The 8,074-nt window shown below is 42.7% G+C and overlaps 1 protein-coding gene across 1 annotated transcript in view; it reads right to left on the bottom strand.

Annotated features, from left to right (window-relative positions):
• Positions 1-7,966, bottom strand: part of dus2 (dihydrouridine synthase 2) — a 42,493-nt gene extending 34,527 nt beyond the window's left edge. Inside the window, exon 1 of the mRNA XM_032511544.1 lies at positions 7,885-7,966. The gene's annotated coding sequence lies outside the window, so the exon portion shown is untranslated. The remainder of the gene's footprint in view (positions 1-7,884) is intronic.
• Between the last annotated feature and the right edge of the window lie 108 nt (positions 7,967-8,074).

Raw genomic sequence — 8,074 nt, forward strand, 5'->3', positions numbered from 1 at the left:
CGCTATGGTCCCATAGACAGTAAAGAAAGTCTGTTTTGCCCCACCGGAAAGCGTAACGTTAGCTTAGCTACACTAACTCGGCTAACCGCTAAACTGAGAGCAGCGTGAAAAGACCCTCAAAAGTTAAAATAACCTTTTTAATATTAGTAACAGCTGTTACCTAGTTCTACTTTCTTGACTCTCATTTAAAATCCAATCCTCATACTTGTCTTTTTACTGTACAGTCTTAATTTGCTGGAGCTGCTTTCCCCCCTCTGTTTAGTTTTGGAGTAACGTTTGGTTTTACGGCTGAATCCCTAAGCTTGCCAGCTAGCGGTTATCCCCATTAGGTGTACTAAACTAGCGTTGTTAGCTTTTCCGTGGGCTAACAGGCAGACCGCTACTTGGAACAGATGGTGCAAGGGGCGCGATAATCCTCTACATCCAGGTGCGTCAATGTTTTTTCCAACCAAGAACCCCCCAAACTGATGCTAGAATGGAGCGGAGGACCCCCTATTATATATATATGTTAACATGGTTTTCTAGCAAACTGTCCTGATAGTGCCAGTGTGCTTGATGACTGAAAGACCTTCTTCTGTCCATTTCTTGTTCATACAGTGTGTTGAATTCATGTAAATGTGTGATTTTAAGACATTTCAATTATGGAACAATTCCGGGGGGGGGGGGGGGGGGGGTGGGTGGAATATAACAAAAAGTCTAATCAACCAAAACTTTTCGCACGCCGTGCGTGACTCCGCAGGACCCCTAGGGGTCCGCGGACCCACCCTGTTGACGACCCCTGCTCTACATCATGACACATCGGGCGTGTGCTAACCTAATTTGCCGTGGCCAGAACGCATCGTGCATGCGGTACGGATCGTGGTACAAAATGACCAAAAGTTAATTTTTCCCCAGACAACCAAAAGTTGCCGGTCGAAACTCGGACAACACAACGTTTTAACCTCTTATGTGTTCCGGTCAAATTGACCCATGTCATATTTTTTCTGCCGTGCCTGTGAAGAGCAAAGGATGAGAGCTCTCACCGGGGAGAACCGGCTCGGGGAGACGGGGTTTTATGTCCGACCGTCTGAACCGCGGTTTGGAAATGGACACCTAGGACCTCGGTAGGTCGCTGTGATTGGGCTCCAACGCTCCAAAACGTGTCCAGGCTGATTGATGGAGAACTCTCTGTAATGACTGCAGAGTATGTTATCCGGTCCCACTATGCGACCGTGTATTCGGTTGTTTCAGGCTCTCGGTGTTTGAGAAGTGTGTTTATAGGGGGGCTGGGGGGGGGTGGGGGGGGGTCAGCAGTGCGTCCTCCCGATACGATATCATCCCGATACTTTAACGCCACTGATACGATAGTATGCGATCTCAACTTCTAATATATTTCCCAATTTCTAACGCGTCTCCAAAAGGAAACTCATGCACATCTGGTTCATACTAACAAGAAATAGTCTCCTGTTCGGTTCATCGTTCAATGTTATCACTGGGCGAACGCCAACACCATATACTGATATAATATACTATATATAATTATAATATATATAATCATATAATACAGATCATACTTGCTTCTGTGTCTTATCGATACTATTACCTACCCCCTCCTCCCTAGTATTTTGTTGTAAAACAACCATAACCGTCTGGTAGTCATGTCAATTGACCCATTTCAAATGTTGTTTAGAAGAATAAAAAGTAACAATTGCATGTTTCTCCCTGAACTCAGCGTCTTTCCTTATTTCCTGTGATGAACATGTTATTCTGACTCAGAACTTATTCTTGGATATGACACTCATGTGTTGTTTGCCATAGTGGATTTTTAACATGAATTAACTTATGAATAAACCCCACACTTCCATGGTTTAATAGTGTGCTAGTAAGACTGTGCATTCCTGACCATAGATGTTATCTATCAGCTTTGGAACTGATGATAAAGACGATATTTGTTGATAGCTTATGAGTAAAATGTTTTTCAGAATTGTTTTTAAAACCCAATACGGTTCCCGGTCAGTTTGAACCCGATGGACCCCGAGAGGGTTGAAGTCCCAACCCTGTTTTGTTGCAGATCACGTGTCGATGTGACTGTTTCCTCCTCGGGTGTTGTTACCAGTGACGCTGAGGCCGTCACCATGGGCAGCCGGCAGGCTGGAGCTTCGCAACAATCACCGCCCTGCGCCGATGGTCCGGGTCGGGACTCTGCCCATTGAGCCTGCTGCGCTGGACTACGAGCCGATGTGGTCTACTGTGAGTGGCATCTCTCAACGGTGTCAGTGTTTTTTAAATGAGAGCATCAGCATTTCCCAATACTTTGCTGTACAAGTATCGCTCAGAGATTAATGTTGTTTTTTTATCCATCTGTTGTCTTCATGTTATCCTCACTGTGTTATCCTCATATGTCCTGCGTGTTGTCTTACGGTTGTCCATCATGTTTTGTCTTCATGTTGCCCTCATGTTGCCTCATGTTCACCTCATGTTATCCTCATATTGGTCCTCGTGTTGTTCGTTTTGTCTTCGTGTTGTCCTTCGTGTTGTCTTCGTGTTGTCTTCGTGTTGTCCTCATGTTGTCCTCATATGTGCCTCATATTGTCCTCCGTGCCCCTCATGTTGCCCTCATGTTCCTCGTGTTGTCTTCGTGTTTGTCCCTCATGTTTGTCCTCATATTGTCTCTCTGTTGCCCTCGTGTTCGCCCCGGTGTTCAATTCAATTTTATTTATGTTTTGATCAAATTCATAACAAGAGTTATCTCAAGACACTTTACCGATAGACCACACTCCAGAATTTACAAGACCCAACAGGCTTGTTGCCCTCAGTTGTCTTCATGTTGTGTCGTCATGCTTTAAATGTGTGGTAGCGTGTGTTACGTGAGTTAGCGTGTGTTAACGTGTGTTAGGCGTTTAAGTTTATCGTGTGTAACCTTGTAGCGTGTGTTAACCTTGTTACGTGTGTTAACCGTTTAGCGTGATGTTAACTGTGTTCGCGGGTGTGTTGCGTGTGTTAGACGTGGTTAGCGTGTGTGTTGTAGCGTTGTTGCGTGATAGTGTGCGTTGCTACGTGTTAACTCTCTGTTCGGAGTTTGATCGACATCAAATGTGCCCAGTGTCACCAGTTGTGAACGGTGAGTTGGTTACGGTCCAGAGCTTTCAGAAACTCCAGCGTAACTTTGGATATCCTATTTTGTATATCTTCAAATATTTAATCTATTAAATTTCATTACATTGTATCCTAAGTATTTCATTATCTATATATATTCTGTCTGTGTGACTGATTTTGCTGCTGGACAATAGAACCCCCATTTTATTGGGATCATAATATCTGTCGTCTATCTATACTACCGTGTGTGTGGTGTTGTGTGTGTGTGTGTGTGTGGTTGTGTGGTGTGTGTGTGTGTGTGTGTTGTGTGTGTGTGTGTGTGGTGTGTGTTGTGTTTTGTGTGTGTGTGTGTGTGCTGTGTGTGTGTGGTGTGTGTGTGATACTCGTCGAGTGTTCTGTGAGACGGTGGACTTCGTCGCCCCAGAGTGAGCGAGTGATGTTCAGAGACCTTGCGAGAGGTAGAGAGGACAGAAGTCGTCCTCAGATGGTTAGAGACTGGAAAAACCGAAATAATCTGCTGTCCGCGTGCACTCACACACTTGAGTTGTAGCGGTTTTTGTTGTTGTAGTGTGTTGTTTTTGGGGATGTTTGAGGGTTGTTTGGGGGTTGTGTGTAGGGTTGTTTTTGGGTTGTTGTCGGGTTTTGTAGGTTGTTGGTTTGCGGTGGTTTTTGTAGGTTGTTTTGGTTGTTTGTAGGGTTTTTTGTATGGTTGTTGTAAGGGTTGTTTGGGGTTGTTGTTGGAGTTGGTTGTTTGGGGGTTGGTTTAGGGTTGTGTGGTTGTTTTGGGTTGTTTTGGGGTTGTTTTTGGGTTGTTTTGGGGTTGTTGTTGGTTGTTGTAGGGTTGTTTTAGGGTTGTTGTAGGTTTGTTTTAGTGGGTTGTTGTGGTTTGTCTTTTGATGATTACAATTTGAGGCAGGTTGTTTAGAGCTCATGTTCAGCTGAAAGCGACATATCCGCGTTCTAACCTCTAGCTTTGTTCAGCCTGAAAACAACGTCACTCAACTAACAGCGGGAAAGCAGCTCCAGCTAAATTAAGACTTACAGATATAATAAAGACCAGTTTTGAGTGTTGTGTTTAAAATGAGGCACAAGTAAGTGAACTGCGAACGCTGTTATATATTACATATAACTCTGTTTTATGTTATATCACATTATATATGGCACATTTGAGGGTCTTTTCCATGCTGTCTCAGCTAAGCGGTTAGCCAATGTAGCTTTAGCTAAACTCACGTTAGCTCCCCGGGGAGGCTAACGGCAGACCGCTACTGGGAGCAGATCGTGCAGAGTCGTAATCCTCGTAACATCGACTAACATATCTGCAGTCCTGCTCAGAAACGTATCGATTTGCCGACACCTCCCACCGAGGAGTCACGGTAGAGAGAGGAAACAAGGAAATGTTTTTCAGAGGGAGGAACGGCTCCGAGTATCTCATCGGCCGTTTGTGTGGGAGTCAGCAGCTCCGTTCTAGCTGCTCTCAGTTTCCCTCGCCTACAGCTCTCCATGATCTTGAAATTCCATCTAATTTACGCTTTCTTCCCCAAGGCATTTTTCATTCGATACCACTTAATTCAATCAATCTCATCAAAAATTTATTGTATATAGGCACTTTAACAACTACCAGCAGTATCCAAAGTGCTTAACAAAACTGCGTGAAAATCCAACATACACAGAAAGAGTAAACATATCCTTAAACCATCTCCATCCATCTATCTTCATATATTCCCTTATTCTCCTGTATCGGTGTCGCGGGTGCACACTCCTTAGAAGAAAACATAGAAACCTTAAAATCAAAAAGTTTACAAAGAAAGAAAAGATGAAATTGTCCCACCACTGCTACGATGAAAGCCGACTGACCCAGATATTTTTGGGTCTTTGGAAGAAAAGAAGCGACAAATAATCTGTTATTAACTCACTTATATCAGGGGGTAAACTTGTTCCAGAGTCTCGGGGCAGCAACCCAAAAGCCTGATCCCCACCGTTTAGACATGGACCTTGTGACTTTAAGTCTAAAATCAAACTGACTAAGAACCGCAAAGATACCGGTTTTTGTGTTCCCGCACAGTTAAAATTTCTCCGACAAATACTCTGTCCGAGAAACCGTTTTAAAGCCTTCAAAACAACATAACATCTTAAAATCTATTACTAAAAAAACGGCACCGGAGCCGAATGCGGGCGTAGAGACGGGAGTGATGGGGCCCGTCTGGTGTATTGTTAAAAAGCGCAGAGCAGCAGCATTTGAACGTTGAAGACGGTATTGAGGTCTGAGTCAGACCACCCATAGAGGGCATTGCAGCGGTCCAACAACCTGAACTATAAAAGCAGGAATGGCCTTTTCTAGGTCTAGCCTGTTCAGAAAAGGGCTTAACTTTAGAGAATCAGACAAAAACGGAGCTAGTGTCTCTTCTCCCTTCCTTTTGCAGGACGGAGCGGACCCGGACCGAGCGCTGGCCGGTCCCCGGCCTCGTGTGCTTCTCTCCGTCTCTGGACCTAACCTCGCATTCTTAACCTCCGGTTTGTCTCCCCCGTCAAACTGAAAATCAACACTATTGTTTGACGCTTGTATCGATGTTTGCAACTTTTCTTAACGTTTTTGCCCTTTTTCATACAAACTTTTTTCAATGTTTGTCACTTTTTTGACCATATAACAACCTATGTTGTAAATAACTTATTACCTTTAGTTTTCTTTAACTTTTGGATATTATGTCAATAAGAGCTATTTCTAGGAAATTATACCTATGTTTGGAGTTAGAAAGCATCAATTAGGAATTATGAGACTAAATTAAAAGGAATGGATGTTGATGATACTCACAGACTGGATATGTTCAACTTTTACATCAATCCTATTTCAACAACACTTTTTCCATTTGTTTTACAAGGCTATAAAAATGAATAAGCCCAAAATTAATGACAGTAGAGATTTGTACTTGCCAAAGAGCGTTGGAATCAATCAGTTATTTTTGGGAATTAAAAAGAATATAAATACGGTATAATTTCCTATAAATGAGGTTTTATTGCCATAAATTCAAAAATACCTGTAAAAACTACAGTTAATAAGTTAGTGTTACGTAGTGTTAAACATCAAAAAAAAAAAGTCAAAAACGTGAAAAAGTAAAAAACCCGTGGATAAAAAAGACGTCACAGAGGTTTGATTTTGTAATTTTTGACGGGGAACATAACGAGATACTCCTTAAAGACAGATGCGTGTGGTTTTTTCGGGAGAAGACCCGTGCGGCCATCGCGTAAAAAACATGGTCTGGGTCCCAAGGAAAATACTCACACCAAGGTGAGTTCCCTGTTAACAGCAACCAACGCCGCTGCTCTGACCTTTGACCCTTGATGACCTCTGACCTCTGCAGGGCGGTATGGGCGCTGCTCCTCCCTGCCCTCGGGACCCCGACAAGATCGAGGGCGGTGAGTCCTTCAGCCAGACGGCGTGTCGGAATGCATGCAGCGTCGTAAATCCTCATGCATCATGACATCATCATGACATCATCATGACGTCATGATGATGTCATGACGTTATCATGACATCATCATGACGTCATCATGACGTCATGATGATGTCATGATGATGTCATGACGTTATCATGACATCATCATGACGTCATCATGACATCATCGTGACATCATCATGACGTCATCATCATGACATCATCATCATGTCATCATCATGACGTCATCATGGCGTCATCATGGCGTCATCATCATGACATCATCATGTCATCATCATGGCGTCATCATCATGACGTCATCATGACATCATCATGACGTCATCATCTGCCCATCCCCTAACATCTGCACATGTGCAGGACGGACTGTGTACCCACAGCCCCGATGGTTTTGTCCCTTTTTCGACATTATTTGGTCACAATTTTCCCAACGTTTTTTTTTAAGCTTTTTCCAATTATTTATGTCCCTTTTCCCAATGTTTTTGTCTGTACTTTTCAGCGCTTTGTTGTGGAACATTTGTAACTTTTTTTTTTTAATCAGTGTTGTTTTGTTTGTTTTTTTATTATAAAAAAACTCAAATTAAAATGCTATAAAATGAATAAAACACCCAGATACAAGGAAACTGATCATTTATTCTACTTTTACTTTTTATTCTACGTTGTTCGGAATCACCCACGTTATTGTTTTCGCCACTTTGGTTGGAAAAAAAAATCCAAATTTCTGATTTAGAAACTTTTTCAAAACACTAAATTAGACCCGAGGAACACAGGAGGGTTAATTAATGAACTCATAATAACAGGAACACATCAACTCAGCTCGTTATAGTATTATACACTTATTATATATTATAGTCTATATTTAACAAACGACCATGAAAAAAAACCTTATAACTGAACAGTGAATTTGTGTAATTTAATCTTTTATCCGGCAAACAATTTACACGTCACTCGTAACACATATCAACTTTTAGTACCGTTCGTTGACGTCACTCACGCGGGTCTGCGTATTAATCCAGCCTTTCTGCAGCGATAAGAGCAGAAAATTAAACTAAGATTTTATTGAAATTGTATTGCAAGTGCTGAATCAAAAGTATCCCGAAATGACAACAGAGCGACACAGATGTGTAAAAGCGTTACACTTGTGCCGTGTCATGTCTGTCCACCAGCCGAGAAGCGAGCAAACGTTAAACTGCTCCTTTTTCTAATGAAGTGCGGTTTACCCGGGCTATGCTAATGCTAACCGTCCAGCTGCTCCATCGACACAAAGTTAGCTGAACTGGACATTAACATGGCGGCGGCGCTCGTGTCTTTTATGAACTATTATCTGTGTTCCGTATAACTTCGCATTAAATCAACTCACCGGCATTCACGTTGTCAGACACCGACGACAGGAGCTGTAACGTGGGGGAGAAAAATGAAGCGTGCTGTTTCAACTTCCTGTTTGGACCTCCACGTCATCATGACGTAATAGCCCACTAGAATGTGGATTGGCACCATAGACTCTGTGTGTGTGTGTGTGTGTGTGTGTGTGTGTGTGTGTGTGTGTGTGT

The sequence above is a fragment of the Etheostoma spectabile genome, unplaced genomic scaffold, assembly GCF_008692095.1.
Source record: "Etheostoma spectabile isolate EspeVRDwgs_2016 unplaced genomic scaffold, UIUC_Espe_1.0 scaffold383, whole genome shotgun sequence".
NCBI classification, from domain to species: domain Eukaryota; kingdom Metazoa; phylum Chordata; class Actinopteri; order Perciformes; family Percidae; genus Etheostoma; species Etheostoma spectabile.